Consider the following 17977-nt stretch of genomic DNA (forward strand, 5'->3'; position numbering starts at 1 on the left):
AGGGAAAGTAGTGCACGCAGACTTTCTCGACACCAGCGACCAATCCGCCTTGTGTATCACCGTCAATGAAAAACTGGTCAATCAGTCTCGTATGCACCGCATCCACCTCTCTGACACACCCATGTGTGTTTCTGTGGTGTGAACGACACAGGCGCCCACTAATTCTCATGTGTATGAAGATGATATCTGTTCTTTCGGACATGTCCGAAAGAACAGATTCCATCTTCATATAGATAAGGCTTACCAGCCAATGATATTGAGTGCGGATGCACTCACATTGCCCGAACTATTTCGGGAATCGGTAGATTGACTGCCTCGAGTAGTGAGTAGGCAGGGGCACTACAAATGCAGTGTGTGGACAATAAGCTGGGATTGTGGGTCTCACGGGGAGCGTACCAGAGTCCCTGCAGTCGCACTGTCGTCTGTGGTCTCGGTGGCTCAGACAGAGTGTCTGCCTTTTACGCAGGAGATCCCGGGTTCGAGTCCCGGTCGGGGCACACATTTTCAACCATTCCCGTTGATATTTATCAACACGTCAGCAGCAAAAGGTCTGGATTTCATTGCAATTTCATAATTCTCATGTGGTCCGTCAGCTGAAGTCTAGAGGCTCGTTCAGTGTGTCTTTTCTTACCTGAGAGACACCTGCTCAGATCGCTTTGCAGACGCTTTTATTCCCAGAAGTGACTCATTCCTCCACAACGAAAACTAACGCTGAGAACTGGATACGCGTCAATACAGTCCGCTACCAGAAATCGGAACTGTGGTATTGGGTGTACATTAATGATCGACACAGTGCACTTGTTTGCAGCCACAGATTCAAGCAGTTCTTTTCAAATTTTCAGTGGAGCGTCTTTCATGACGCGCCTTCCGGCTGGAATGTCCAAACCTTGAGATGCTGGTGCTCATTTTATTGACATGATGTTCTGAATGAACTAAAGAAGGAATCTCCACAAAAATTTCGAGAGTAAAGTTTCGATTGTTCCATCACCTAAAGGCGCGAGCGACTGCCGGAATTCTGAAGAGGTGCAGTTCTTTTCTTCTCTTTTCTTTTTTCTCTTTGTATACAAGAGGAGGCGGGAAGTAGATCTTTTTGTTGTAGTTCCCTTTCTTGTAATGGAGAGGTAAAAGAAGTAACGAAGTAAATTGAAAGTATCTTGCGTGATGGAGGGCCCCATAGCGTGCAGGTTGACGGAGGCCGTTCCGTCAGTGAAGGGGCGCCTTGCCCAGAACGAATCATCGCCTGCCTCAGGCGGCTGTCTCACTTGTTCTACAGCAAGGATGCGTGTCTCAGCACAGCTTAGTGGAGCGCTCTGTCAGTTCAGAGTTCAGAGACAGGTGTCCGTGGCGGCGATGACGTATGGCTAGTTGCAGGTTCAGAAAACCTGAGGCGTTGCACTTTTCAGAGGATGGAGATTTGAAGTTTTACGCTATTTGCAAGATTGATATGAGTTGTGAAGGCTGAGTGTGTGCAGCCTTGTTAGTTTGAACTAGTGAAATTATCAGCCTACTACTAAATTTTCCTAAGAATCTTTTGGTCGTTCTACAGATCTGATATTAGTCGATACCGGATTGCGCCGAGTCCATAACTTCTGTGTTTTTACTTGAAGAACTGGTCCATTTCTTAAATGTATGTTTATGGTTTTCCAGAGGTCGGGTGCACTTATGAAGCACGTTGTTTGCTTGTTTCTTGTGAATTTTGATATGAATTTTATTCATGTTATTTGCAGCAAATATTTTTAAAATCAAATATTTTTGACTCATGACCAAGCCGTAATGAAACCCGTTTTGATTTTGCTCCTCGGAGACCACTGAACTGATATTACAGAAAGAGAAAACAGATTGACATACTGAAACAAGATCTCCCATAACAGACTAAGGCGTTAAGTCATGTGCTGCGTTTACTACAAATCATTCGTCCTCTTAACTAATCAGCTAAAACGATCATCCAATCCCTTTTAGAGGTTGCCCTTCTAATAGCTGACAGGGCCCACAAAAATCTGATTATCTGTACTTCGTATTTATATTACTGACCGAATTTAATATTTTAAAATGCTACCATAGTCTACTGATTAAGAAATATAATCTCGCGTCACATGTTTGACCCAGTAAGCCAAGTACTAAAGTTCCGTGTACACGTCTTGAGGCTGCGTGCTCACCGCAATCAAATTACCCAAACCAATGAGAGAACTTTACATAAAGTTTGAAAAAATTTCAAAACTTTTTCTTGCTGTCACCTCCTACAAAATAATGAAGGACGTTTTTACATCTTTGCTGCTTATTTAGTAATACTACAACTCTATCCGCAACACATATTGCAGACAGCATCCACATGTATTAATGAATGTACGTGTAGACTTATGTCCTTGTATGACACACTGTTCAGGAGATTAATCACAAACACTGAAATGCATGTAAAACCAGCTTTTCTTAAAACGGAGCTCAAATTATCCAGACTGTTATCATCCTGTGGATGATACGAAAGTAATTAAACCGACACAAATATGGTTTTGGGCCTTAATTCATGAAGGTTTTATATTCTTGTCGTCAAAATATTTAATACAATAACCTATTTGTGAAATAATTAGACGTCTGAAGACGTTATGTACATGGGAACATGGGAGTCCAATGCTTTTGAAGAATGGAGGATACTGATGTTATCTGATAGGATAGTGAAGAAATAGATTACGTCCATCCACATACACAAAAGGAAATGTCCTGGCTGAAGCATCATCGACCAGCCGACACCGCTGAGGACAGAAACTTGGAGTTTGGGAGGGCGTTGATCCTACACTATAGACGTTGTTTAACGAGGGATTTTTCGAAACTCCACCCGTAAGGGCGCGAAATACGGGATTAGAGGTTTTGTGAAAATATGTCACTATTAAGGCGATTATGGAGCTAGAACTACGGAAATTGATATTCGGTTTCTCGGTCAGAAATAAAGAAACATGTACTTGAGCATTTTCTGAAGTTAAAGTCCTTTGGGGGTCAAATAATGGGTTAATTTGTTTGGAAAATAAGTCATTATTAACGATCTACTAACGTATTTTGAAACGCAAAAGTCATGATTAACAAAAACCTTGGACACTACTTTTTGGTCAGAAGTACAGCTGAAAAAGGCGATACTTCTACGGCCTTAATTAGGGTGAAAAGTTTAGAAGGCGTTGCAATTGGTGAACAACGTAAAAATTCGATTAAAGGAAAACAAAACAATGTGTGCAAACCATACAGCATACGTGAGCAAAGCAGCCGGCTCTAAGCTGGTTATTAAAATAAATTTGCAACAGTCTTTGATAAAGTTACAGAAATGAATGATAAGTTACACAATTATGTGTTAGTCTATAAACAAAAGTTGCCATGACTAAAAGGATACAGAGATAATATGCTTTTTGGTAGCACGTTCTTAACAATGACGTTGCTCTGTCCCCAGTTTTCGTTTGACGCAGCTCATATTTTCTCATGGTAGAAGTGGAATAAAGAAGAGTGCAACCACATTGTTACCTTTGACGAAATGTGTAACCTTTTCGTATGAAATGTGGATTTTTGCATGGAACTTATTTCAGGCGTCTTCGTCTAATGGAAAGTATTAGCCATTGACTAGATGACATGGAAAACGGATCAGGGCCACTTAAAAAAAAATTTAAAAAATGCTACATCTAAGGTAGGTAGCTCAAGTTTAAATCAGTACGAATCGTTTTGTACAACAAGGGGTCATGTTCCATCAACAGAAATGCTCATTAGATAGATATTCAGGTACAGTAGGTGCAATATCCGGAGGCGACGCCAGAGGAGTATGTTCAAGGTATCAGGAGCAGAACTCTATCTTCATAAAAAATGGAAACAGATAATAGTGTGGACTGGGGGCTAACCACTAAAAAGGACGCTACCTCAGTGTCCCATATGACAGCCAAACAAAATTAAGTTTCAGATATCTACGTGCAACCATTCCATTTCCTGACCTCGGAAGTTAAGTCCCACAGTGCTCAGAGCCATTTGAACCGTTTGTTCAGAGATGTCACCAAACCCGCCCAAAGATGTAAACAACCATGCATGACCTATTAGACGGTGGGTGCCCGGTAGCCTATCAGTTCCAGTCATTCCACCAGGAAGGAGGTACACGGCTCGTGTTGTCTGTAGTTCAACCATGCCTAGACGGTCAATACCGCGGTTCGAATGCGTCCGCATTGTTGCCTTGCACCAGGAAGGGCGCTCAACAAGGGATGTGTCCAGACGTCTCAGAGTGAACCAAAGCGATGTTGTTCGGACATGTATGGGATACAGAGGGATAGGAACTGTCGATGACATGCCTCGCTCAGGCCGCTCAAGGACTACTACTGCAGTGGATGACCGTTACCTACGGATTATGGCTTGGAGAACCCTGACAGCAACACCACCGTGTTGAGTAATGCTTTTCGTGCAGCCAAGGATGTAGTGTTACGACTCGAACTGTGCGCAATAGGCTGCATGATGCGCAACTTCACTCCCGACGTCCATGGCGAGATCCGTCTTTGCAACCACGACACCATGCAGCGCAGTACAGATGGAACCAACAACATGCCGAGTAGACCGCACAGGATTGGCGTCACGTTCTCTTCAACGATGAGTGTCGCATATGCCTTCAACCAGACAACCGTTGGAGACGCCTTAGACATACTGTCAAGCAAGTGCAGCAAGGTGGAGGTTCCCTGCTGTTTTGGGGTGGCATTATGTGGATCCGACGTACGTCGCTGGTGGTAATGGAAAGGGCCGTAACAGCAGTACGTACGTGATTGCCATCCTCCCACAGATAGTGCAACTGTATCAGCAGCATATTCGCGAGGCTTTCGTCCTCATGGACGACAATTGGCGCCCCCCATCGTGCACATCTTGTGAATGACATGCTTCAGGATAACAACATCACTCGACTAGAGTGGGCAGCACCCTATCAAACATGCCTGGGATAATATAGGTTGATTCTTACAAAGAAGAAGACAGCAACCAGCCACTATTAATACTACTATTTAGTGGCTGGTTGCTGCCTTCTTCTTTGTAAGAATCAACCTACATTAATTTTACACAGCCACAGTCTCACTATGTCAGTTTTAGACAAAATAGCATGCCCGGGATGGACTGAAAAGGACTGATTGTGGACGACGCGACCCACCAAGCACTCTGCGGGATCTATGCTGCATCGCCGTTGAGGAGTGGGACAATCTGGACCAACAATGCCTTGTAAACTTGTCGATAATATGCCATGATGAATACAGGCATGCATCAATGCAAGAGGACGTGCTACTGGGTATTAGAGGTACCGGTGTGCACAGCAGTCTGGAGCAGCACCTCTGAAGTTCTCGCTGTACGGTAGTAAAACATGTAATATGTGGTTTTCATGAGCAATAAAAAGGGCGTAAGGGGGTAAATGATACTTATGTTGATCTCAATTCCAATTTTCTGTACAGGTTCCGGAACTCTTGGAAACGAGGTGATGCAAAACTTTTTTGATGTTTTTATTTTTGGTAAAATTATTGCAACAGAACTAGAGAATCGAAGGGCTAGGAGGAAGTGAGTGTGACATTCTTCTGAACTTCTATTTATTACAATTAGTGAGTATGGCATTCTTTAGAACAAATTCTATTTATTACAATTTTGAACACAGCAAACATTTTAATATCCCAAGATCACCAGTAAGAGAAATAATTAATGTAGTCTTTGACATAATAATAGATAATAATACTAATAATGGCATACAATATCAAACAGTTGATTTGAATGACGTAGGTCAGTTAAATGTATAATTGCATGAGTTGGATGCTCCAGCTAGTACACAGGTAAACGGTTTTGAGAATGGACCACCTTAAATCATGGAATATTTAACACTCCACTCATGAACAAAACAGGCTGCTCACACTACGTGTGTGTTTACCAAAAGAACAAATTTGCTTGCACGAAATAGCACCGGTAAAATAAAGACGCCCAGCTCCCACAGAAATACATCAGCGCCCGACAAGTTCCAATAGCAGCGGTAAGTCTTTCTTAACCACTTATAAATAGGTGACAGTGCTCACTGGCAGCGGCACTGACACTGATACCGACCAAAAGCCTAAAGGCCGGTTCCCACTAGGGCTGCCGCGTGTCAAAACCGCGCGGCAGCGACGTTGTTGCCATGGGAACGCCGTCAACGGCGCGGCGCGGCGCGGCGGGGTCTGCGTCGCGGTTTGCCCATGTCGAACTGCTGCCGCTGCCGCGTGCCACGCTCCAGGTCCGCGCCGCCAATCACAGAACACGCTGAGCGTGACGTCAGGTACATATCCCCGGGCAACACGAACTTTCGCCGAACCGCTGGCGCGGACGCGGCGGCAGCTATGAAATACTATTTATCATCCGATTCCAACGAAACTATTCGGTATAAAAGTTTGATTCTTGTGCGTGTTACAGCCTGATATCTTCTCTCTATAAAGGACCGAACTTCTTTTCGTTATTCGTCGTGGTTACTTGCTGTATAGCATTTACGTAAACCTTTACACGAAATTGTAATGAATGTGCAGAGGTAAAAACGCATTGCGTGGACTTTGTGTACAGTTCATTTTAGGTAATACATTATTACGTATGAAATTTAGTCAACATATCAAAATTGTTTTTAAAGCTGAGAGCAGAACGATAGCTATCACCATTCTCGAGATATTGAATGATATGTCGGCAGACGGGCTGTGCGGTGACAGCGCGCGGGTTCCTCGCGATGCGACCGATACTTCGTCCTGCTCGGCGTAAACCGTGTGGTTCTATCAGCCGCAAATTTCGTAAACGGTTCAAGAAATCGAAATGTGTTTTTTTGCAAACGATAACTTGTAAAAAGTCATGTATTTCATCACATGATAAATATCCAAAATCTATTTATCTACCGAGATATGAAAGTAACTACAGTTTTTCAGAAAGATGAAGTTTTTTAAACGGCATTTAATAGCATGTGGAATGAGAAGTTAAACCGAAACTAATTTGCTGGTATGACATAAGATGTAATTTGCTAAGTATCTAGAGCTATTGATTATTTCCTTTGGTAAGTAACAAACGTTTTTTTCTTGATCCAGTGTACTTTATTGGTTGAAGACGTGTTTCGCCTTTTTCTTTAAGGCATCTTCGGTGGAATCTAGAATGATTCCGTTTTGTTTTGATATGTGATACTTGCAGATTATAAAACAGTTCACATTTTTTTTACGTGAATAACTGATTACTTACAGTGAATCGAGTTTTTGGCGGACATCTGTGTTTCCCCTCACATGGTCAAATGCTGGAGGTTGAATCAAAACTTAGATTATGGAACATAAGCACATTTTCATGTTCGCTCTTTTTTCTTCTGTCACTAGCTGTAGACATTTTACCGAAAACTCTGATTTGAAGTCGTAACTACAGTGTGTTTACCTCATGTCCATTCCTGTTTGGTTTGTTTATGTATGTGTTGTCAACCTAATGAATTATATGCTGAAGACTAATGTTTGTTTATTTCTGTTCTCCTTGTATCTGTATGTGTGTGTGGCTAGCCAGTGATAGTTATAGAAAGTTGAAAGTGAATGCAGTACTTGTCAGACAGTGGTTAAAAGATTTGGTGTTCAGCTGATTTCAGTTTTTGTTTAAATGTTTGTGGAGCAGTGCATGGAAGAGTAAATTCACTGCTTACATTAATAGATAAAGTAGTAGAATAGCATTTCAACAGATGATTGTTATCGGAATACTATCACCCAGCCCCTTTGTCCTCACTCTTTGACGCCTCATAATATGTCCTGACAACTAACCCCTCTTGTAGTCGAAGTTGTGCCGTAATTTCCTCTTCCTCCTGTGTACCTCTTCTTTAGTTACACGATCCTCGTATCTCATTTTCAGCATTCATATTGATTTTGAAAGCGTCCATTGTCTTTTAGACAGAACTGTTCATCGTCCATGTTTCACTTACATACAAGACTGCACTCCACACAAATACCTTTGTAAAATAGTGCCCAACCATCAGGATTTATATTCGATGTGAACAAATTTTCTTTTTCAGAACGCTTTCTTGCTTTCTTCATTTTATATCCTCTGCCTTCTCAATTACTGCTTCCCTTTCAAGTCATTGACGCCTTAGAAATGCAGTTTGGTTTCTGTACAAGTTGTAGATAATCTTGTGTCCCTGTGTTTTATTGGTGACATCTCCAGAGCTTCAAAGAATGTTTTAATTACGATTGTCAAAACCTTCCTCTAAACATGCAAATGCTATAAACACAGTTTTGCAGTTCTTCCGTGTGTCTACTTAGCTAAGTGGTAGGATCAGTATTGCATTGCGTGTTCAGACATTTATCAGGAATCTAACATTGTGCTTATGTTAGTTTGTATAACCCCTCCCCCTCTCCTCTAAATATATTCCTTCCACTTTCTAGCCTTCTCTTATTTGCTTAGTTCTGGCTTGCCAAAGGAGTTCTTGACAGCTGCTTCTCCTTTGAGCAACGTGTTCTTTCTTCTTTCTCATTTTCATTCTCCTGTGTTTTCCAAGTGCAAAATTGCGTTGCGATTTTGGACTTTCTGTCAACGTGATGTTTAGACATTTCTATTTCCCATGGTCTACTTTATTTGCTGCATTTTTATATTTTTCCCTCTTGTCAAATTTAATATATATGATGTTTTATCTAACAATATGTACTGCACCTTTTTCCCGTTCACATACACTGTTGCATTCAGCACTTCTTCTCTCAAAGATATCCATTCGTATTCTAGCGGATTCCTTCCTCTGTTTCAGTTAGCCGTTGCATTGTGGTAACTTTAAGATTATCGAAAATCTGTGGGTCTTGAGTTATTCAAGTTCCATATCCTTAATTTGCTACCGTTTACTGTCTCTTTAGTTGTAAACTGCAGCTCGTAACCAATAAATTATTGTAGGTTTGCGTCTGCATCGGAAAATGTCTTATAATTTAAAATCTGGTTTCGAAAACTCTGTTCCAAATATATATTATTCTTTCGTGATTCTTAAGCAAGGTGCTGGCGATGATTACATTATGATCTGTGGGAAATTCTATCAGGTGGAGTCCACTTTCATCCCTTCCTTCTAGCCTTTGTGTTCTTACTGTTTTCGTGTACCTGCTACCGTATCACATTTTAAATTTTTGTCTCGCTTAACTATCTAAATAATCTCTTTTATCGTACATTGTTTCAATGTGTTAGGAGATAGTGAACAATCATGAACAGTAGTCATGAAATCTGTTGATGGTGAAATGAGAAAACACGAATAATGAAATATGTGAAATATCGTACAGAGAATGAAAAATTGGTATGCCTTCATCCAACTTTGTCTTTTCTTCATGTAGGTGTAAGGTATAGTTAATCAAATGCACCGGGTGTTTCAGTGGGTCTCGCCGCGTACCTCAGTGGCTGTCCGTCATTGGCTACCGCTAGCGTCTGCCGCTTCCAGATGGGAACGCCAATCCCGCGAGCCGCCGCGTCAAAGCGGAAAACGCTTGCCACTGCCGTTCGAGCACGCCCCGCTGCCGCGCTCTAGTGGGAACCGGCCCGGTCAGGCGCAGCCCTGCCGGCGCCAAGCCGCACTCAGTCCAGACGAGAGGCGGGCGAATTCAAGTCGCCGCCTCTCGTGACAGTTATGAATAAACCTCTGTGCTTGTAACACACGATTTTACTGCTGTAATGAATGTGAATAAGATAAACTTGCGTAACACAGTCCTTCCGCTGCAAACACTGGTCTAGCTGCCTCATTAAGCAGCACCAAGTTCAAAAAAGGATTATCTTCAGCGCATTACACGGTATTACTGACCACAACTGACCACAACTTTTGCAACTCACCGATTCAGTTCTATACGGTCACGGAAAGGAGTTCAGCTTCTTTAAAGGCCATCTAATCCGAACAGACGGTCAGGTCGCCTTGACAGTGTTACTTCACCACAGCGAGACCGTGCACTCAGCTGATGTTCTAACACGACTTTTGGTGAATCTTTAAGTTTTGTCGTGGAGGGTCGTGTCGTGAGGCTTGTCAGGCAGACTAGAGGCTTGTCAAGTGACTGTCCCTGGCTTCTAGAAAATCTATACTGAAGTTTTGTGCACGCCTCGTGCATGCACTGACCAGCCAGAACATTATGACCACCGACCCACTACCCACATAAACCCATCCAGGCGACAGCAGCGTCATCTGGCGAGGAATGACTGCTAGCCAGACACACGCACGGTGTGTGTAGTGTCAGTGAACGTGCTGTCCTGGTGCAGAATGGGGAAGCGCACCGTATACCTGACACCGGCCGAGGCAGACTCTGATGGTCCTGAGGCTCGGCACGAGCACTTCGGAAGCTGCACGACTTGTCGGGTGTTGGAGGAGTGCTGTGGTGAGTGCCTTCAACAGCTGGCGGAACCGAGTTGAAACCGCGTCGAGACGTCGCCCCTCGTTACAGACCTCGGAGTTCGTAAGCTGGATAGGTTGGAAAAACAGGACAGATGGCGAACTGTGGCGGAACTAACAGACTTTAATGCTCAGCAGAGGGAAAACGTATCTGATTACACAGAACGCTCCTAACGATGGCTCTCCGCAACCGACGACCAATGTTAACACCACGACATCGGCAACTACGACTGAAATGGCCACCTGAGCACTGGCACTTGTGATGTTACACAATAAAAGTGATGTTGTTATTCAATGGAAAGTTGGAAATTGAGATTTAGCTTACTGTTTTATCAATCACAATTGGCGTAAGAATCATGGATTAACCATTCTCATAAAATATTGCATTATGAGATGTGATTAGTTTTTACTTGCAGTTTCGCGTGGCTTGAGGCAGTCACAACTAGCGTACTATTGATTAAGAAATTGCGTTATCGTCTTTATAATTACTTCATGATCGTAGATACGATCATACCCGGTTGCGAAGTTATTGTTACGACAAAACAATTTCCTAAGGGACCAGAAAGTTCTTAAGGGCGCAAAAACAACTGTAACATCACACAAAAGGGAAATTCAATATTAAAGCTGATGCAAGAAGACGATAAAACAGTTTACTTTTTATCAATGTAACACGCACATTGGACTGCTGATCTTGGTGTCTGTAATATTAGAAAAATGCATAATTAAAATGAAAATAATACTGAGGAGATAATAGAAATGAGCACTGCTAAATGATTCAGTAATCCCAGAACAAATATTTATTATAACTAAAACCTATATCGTACCTTAAGCTTAGTACTGCAATGACGGTAGATTTTTATGTCCGTATCATGTCCATTGAGCGCTCTTTTATATAGCCATTGTCTTCTTTGAGTCGCTCGTGCGTCGTCACGGTAAGTTATAACAGTTCTTTACACTTCACTCAAACTTAGACATAACACGTTTTTATACATTTAGTAAAAATTAGATCAGACTGCCACAAATCTGCGTCCGTCTTACTCGAGAAAAACAGTACAAGTCTTTTTAGCGCTCAAGGCTTCATTTGTTCTCCAGCGAACAAAATAGTGAAGGATCGCATATCTATCCGTATTTTTCTGTTTATATTGCCACCCAAAGACGACGAATTACATTATTTAGAAAATTCCACCGTCGCCATGCGACGCCTCATTATACATTAATCATTATTTATAAACAAGTGTTTGCCTTCTGGCTGAAAGTATTAACTACTCGTATTTGCTGTTTTAATGAAATCAAAAATAGCGAATATCACACACTCGATGATGACGCAGTGGCAGAGCGTTGCACGGTCTGATGAATCCAGATACCTTCTTCATCATGCCGATGGCAGAGCGCGAATCCATCGTCTTCCAGGAGAACAACTCCTTGACACGTATACTGCAGGACGGAGACAAGATGGCGGCAGCTCTATTATGGTCCGGGTAACGTTCATGTGGACATCCGTGGTTTCAGCGGAGGTTGTGCAAGGCACCTTGACGGCCGAGGAGTATCGTGCACTGGTTGCACACCACTCACAGTCCTTCAGACCAGGCCGGCCGCTGTGGCCGAGCGGTTCTAGGCGCTACAGTCTGGTACGGTGCGACCGCTACGGTCGCAGGTTCAAATCCTGCCTCGGGCATGGATGTGTGTGATGTCCTTAGTTAGGTTTAAGTAGTTCTCAGTTCTAGGGGACTGATGACCTCGTAAGTTAAGTCCCATAGTGCTGAGAGCCATTTGAACCTTCAGACCATCTTGTTTCCCCTACGGCAGTGGCATTTTTCGTCAAGGTAATGCGGCATGTCACCACACCAGGAGTGCGATAGAGGTGCGATGAAGTGATTCGAGGAAAACAGTGGCTAGTTCAATTAATGTGCTGGCCTCCAACCCCATCGAACACATGTGGGATGTCAATGAACGTGGCGCAAGAGCTCACCTTCTTCCTACCCGGAGTTTATGAGGACTAGCTGAGGAGTAGCGGGTGCAGGTGTGGCGTCAACGACAGCCACCTGCCGCGGCCCCATTGTTTCCATGCCAAGAAGCGTCGCTGCTGTTATCTGTGCAAAGGTTAGTCACAATGTGCTGACTATCCACTGTGCGTAACGTTAAATGTGTTTCAGTCGAGAGAGCGTAGTACAGAGGCTGAAGCTCACGGCTGCCACGCTAGCGATACGGATGCAACCTTGCCTGTGTGCCTACCTTTTCTTCTGTTTTTCCAGCTTCGTCGTTCAGAATGTCATTAAAAAGACTGCGCCACGCAAACTTATGTAAAAAATAGTCATCATCGCTGTAGTAATTTTATTACTAAATTATCATTCGAACATACTTTCTTCAAATGTGTATTCGTTTGTTACAGATTGGATTACAGAATCATCTTAGTCGCGTCCGCTTGCAGCTATTCCTACGCTAGAACAGAATTCGGGTTGATATTTTTTGTGTCAGCAACGAAATCGCAAATACATACAGCATTGCAGGTACACGGATTTTTTTCAGAAGCGATACAGGGAAACACAAATCACTTAAATTCAAAAATATTGATTTTTCTTCGATCAACTGGCATGCGAACCAGGCGTATTTGATAATTCCACTGAAAACAGATGCACTAAACTGATTACAGAATTTATTTGTATGGAATCTTCCACCGGAGTGATTTCTGTATCAGGCTTTAGAAACTTTTATCATTTAATTTTTTTTTTCGTGAGAATTGTAGCCTGCCTGTAAAAATAAGCATACCGTGGTAGGAAGTGTTGGATTCATGGTCACATATCCTGTCCTTTCGTTTGGAAACGCTGTAATGTCCCATGTAATGCTAGGAGCGTACTTGTCAAATATCAGTGGATAGCATTTCACCTGGGTGTCTTTCTGTCACATTAGCACATGAAGAGTTTCACTGTCACAGTTATAAGGCTGCATTTTCATGCTTATTGCACTGTTCGTATACAGATGCACGAATGACCTATTCATAACATTTTCGTTGTCTTCAGCTTTATAATATATTCCATTTACCCTTCTAATACCGAGTATTTTTTGTTACACTGTGTACCATTCGGATCTTCAGTGACCCCAACGGAATTTACTTTTTATTAAGGATAGTTTAATAATGGTAGAAAAAAATCACATTCCTTATTTTTTCCACAATGTAAAACATGATGTCAGTGACATTACATTAAATTAAAATGCATATTTTTTTAAAATTACTTATTTCCGTAAAATTTACAAACGATTCTTATGAAACTACAAACATTTGTGATTAAATTCCGAAATGACATTTATGACGCATTACACTTACAGCAATAAATTGCAGAGTCGTTTTTACACACAGAACAGCCACATTTTGAACATTTATCGGTGAATTTTCTATCCTCAGATCTTTTAGAAAACGGGCACCTTCCTCTTTTTTTTTTGTTTTTGTCTGTACTGTTGATGGAAGTACTGGGCAAATAATTTTGTCTGGCTTTCTTCCGACGAGCTGCTTTCCTAATTCTATGAGAAATGCCCGTCTCTGGTAGTTGGTCCTTTCTGCCCAGTCTGGTGTAAGATGTAGTCATCTGATAAATGCATTCAGTGCACTGATATAAATCATGTTTTAAAATAATACCATTTGCCACCTTCTGCTCATCCTCTTTGTAGTGTACGTTCTAACCAGCTTGTCCATGGTATCTACTCCTGATTTTGTTTCATTATAATCCAGAATCGTTACTGGCTTGCATTCTTCACGATATTCCACTTCCTTCCTTGAATGCATTGTACTGAGCAAAGTTACAACTTTTCCCTTTTTAGGACAATGTGAAACAATTGAAGCATGCTCTTGGAATCCAAAAGTAGATGAATATTTGACTCGACCTCTGGTCTCAGTGAAAGCTTGTGGTAGTTCCCCTTTATTTTTGCTAATTGTTCCTAAGAGTGTCAGATTGATTTTCAGAAGTTCTCTCGCCAAACTAAGGCTAGTGAAAAAATTGTCAGTTCTACATCTACATCTACATTTATACTCCGCAAGCCACCCAACGGTGTGTGGCGGAGGGCACTCTACGTGCCACTGTCATTACCTCCCTTTCCTGTTCCAGTCGCGTATGGTTCGCGGGAAGAACGACTGTCTGAAAACCTCCGTGCGCGCTCTAATCTCTCTAATTTTACATTCGTAAGTAGAGGCAAGCAATATATTCGATACCTCATCCAGAAACTCACCCTCTCGAAACCTGGACAGCAAGCTACACCGCGATGCAGAGCGCCTCTCTTGCAGAGTCTGCCACTTGAGTTTGTTAAACATCTCCGTAACGCTATCACGCTTACCACATAACCCTGTGACGAAACGCGCCGCTATCCTTTGGATCTTCTCTATCTCCTCCGTCAACCCGATCTGGTACGGATCCCACACTGATGAGCAATACTCAAGTATAGGTCGAACGAGTGTTTTGTAAGCCACCTCTTTTGTTGATGGACTACATTTTCTAAGGACTCTCCCAATGAAACTCAACCTGGTACCCGCCTTACCAACAATTAATTTTATTAGATCATTCCACTTCAAATCGTTCCGCACGCATACTCCCAGATATTTTACAGAAGTAACTGCTACCAGTTTTTGTTCCGCTATCATATAATCATACAATAAAGGATCCTTCTTTCTATGTATTCGCAATACATTACATTTGTCTATGTTAAGGGTCAGTTGCCACTCCCTGCACCAAGTGCCTATCCGCTGCAGATCTTCCTGCATTTCGCTACAATTTTCTGATGCTGCAACTTCTCTGTTTACTACAGCATCATCCGCGAAAAGCCGCATGGAACTTCCGACACTATCTACTAGGTCATTTATATATATATATATATTGTGAAAAGCAATGGTCCCATAACACTCCCTTGTGGCACGCCAGAGGTTACTTTAATGTCTGTAGACGTCTCTCCGTTGATAACAACATGCTGTGTTCTGTTTGCTAAAAACTCTTCAATCCAGTCACACAGCTGGTCTGATATTCCGTAGGCTCTTACTTTGTTTATCAGGCGACAGTGCGGAACTGTATCGAACGCCTTCCGGAAGTCAAGAAAAATAGCATCTACGTGGGAGCCTGTATCTAATATTTTCTGGGTCTCATGAACAAATAAAGCGAGTTGGGTCTCACACGATCGCTGTTTCCGGAATCCATGTTGATTCCTACAGAGTAGATTCTGGGTTTCCAAAAACGACATAATACTCGAGCAAAAAACATGTTCTAAAATTCTACAACAGATCGACGTCAGAGATATAGGTCTATAGTTTTGCGCATCTGCTCAACGACCCTTCTTGAAGACTGGGACTACCTGTGCTCTTTTCCAATCATTTGGAACCTTCCGTTCCTCTAGAGACTTGCGGTACACGGCTGCTAGAAGGGGGGCAAGTTCTTTCGCGTATTCTGTGTAGAATCGAATTGGTGTCCCGTCGGGTCCAGTGGACTTTCCTCTGTTGAGTGATTCCAGTTGCTTTTCTATTCCTTGGACACTTATTTCGATGTCAGCCATTTTTTCGTTTGTGCGAGGATTTAGAGAAGGAACTGCAGTGCGGTCTTCCTCTGTGAAACAGCTTTTCTGCCACTGTTTTAAGCCTGTCTCCATATCTAAAGCAACTCTCTTGCCTTGACCAACTTGGTCTTGTCGACCAGTGTAAGCTTGGAGATTGAGAACGTAAGACGTTGCACTATCACATACAGCCCATATTTTCCTGGTTTTGAAGGAATATATTGCCGAAATGGACATCTACCACGAAATGTCACAAGTTGTTTATCAGTTGTTATGTTGCTGTGAAGAACATTGTTGTTGTTGTTGTGGTCTTTAGTCCTGAGACTGGTTTGATGCAGCTCTCCATGCTACTCTATCCTGTGCAAGCTTCTTCATCTCCCAGTACCTACTGCAACCTACATCCTTCTGAATCTGCTTAGTGTATTCGTCTCTTGGTCTCCCCCTACGATTTTTACCCTCCACGCTGCCCTCCAATACTAAATTGGTGATCCCTTGATGCCTCAGAACATGTCCTACCAACCGATCCCTTCTTCTGGTCAAGTTGTGCCACAAACTTCTCTTCTCCCCGATCCTATTCAATACTTCCTCATTAGTTATGTGATCTACCCATCTAATCTTCAGCATTCTTCTGTAGCACCACATTTCGAAAGCTTCTATTCTCTTCTTGTCCAAACTATTTACCGTCCATGTTTCACTTCCATACATGGCTACACTCCATATAAATGGCTACACTCCATAGTGAAGAATATATGCTTCTTGAAATGTGTGTACCCACATTTCAAATATTTCTCTGATGGGAGCCAGCTTGTCAGGAGCACGGTTGTGACGTCTCACATCTGCGTCATCAAATAGGATGCACCTTGAAATTTGCGTAAAGCGATTTCTAGCCATTGCTTCACTAAAAATGGGTCTACCATCCTCTTTGTTCCACAGATGTGTAACTGCTTCATTATGGGCCTTGTAAGCACCTGCTAGGATCAAGACACAGATAAAGCACTTTAGTTCAATGGCATCTGTTGGTTTCCATTTACTACCGTAAACAAGACTACCCTCTTTGTTAGTCCACTTCAGAATTACATCCACAATGTTTCTCCTAAGATACAACTGAAAAGCTGATTCTATGGAGTCTACATTTTTCACTGCAAATTTTGTTGGACCTGCCTTTATTCGCATTATGTTCCATCTCTCTTCTCTTCCACAAGCTCTTCTCAACCCGTGTTTGTGCCAAAATTCTTCTTTGTTTTTAGACCTACACAAAATAAAAAATACAAAGGGTATATCTTGGCGCTAGACCCTAACGCACATTTACAAAAATACAATGTGTACTTACATATAACAGTCAGAAATATGTTCAGGCTGGACATCTGCACTGTCCAAATCTTCTTCTGAACTTTCATCTGACTGAGGAATATTCTCTTCTAAGACGTCAATTTCTCCATCGCTGCATGAGACATCATAAGCTATATTGCTGATATCACTATTTGATTTTCCAGATAGAAGATTATCCTGAGTAATATTTCAAGCACTTCGTCTTCGGAAATGTGACGAGACATTTTACACTAAATGTAACACACAAAATAGTAGTAGCCACTTGTATGCAACAAATAACTGTCGGCTTATAAACCATTTGCAACAATCACACGTTACAACAATATTTACAAGACTAAAACAAAAGAAATACAGCAACAATGCAGCATTATTGGGTAATAATACCGCAAGAGAGAAATGGGGTCGCATTTAACCCCACTGGTATTCAGTGGTTCTCTCTTGATTTTCTGCAAAACTACATATTTTCAAATGTGTGAAATCTTAGTATATGTACCGCCGAAGCGAATACTAAATATTTTCAAAAAGTTATATTAATATATAACCAACCCATTACTTAATTAAGGAAAAGTCCGAATTTTTCATAATTTTTAGGAATAGGAAATAAGCTCTATTTTACAGAAAATTACGGCCTGGGGTCATTATAGACTCCACAGTATTAGGAGGGTTAATTGTATCAGTAGACGGCCATAGTGGCCGAGCTGTTCTAGGCGCTTCAGTCCGGAGCCGCGCGACCACTACGTTCGCAGGTTCGAATCCTGCCTCGGGCATGGATGTCTGTGATGT

The sequence above is a fragment of the Schistocerca cancellata genome, chromosome 5, assembly GCF_023864275.1.
Source record: "Schistocerca cancellata isolate TAMUIC-IGC-003103 chromosome 5, iqSchCanc2.1, whole genome shotgun sequence".
Classification (NCBI taxonomy): Eukaryota; Metazoa; Arthropoda; class Insecta; order Orthoptera; family Acrididae; genus Schistocerca; species Schistocerca cancellata.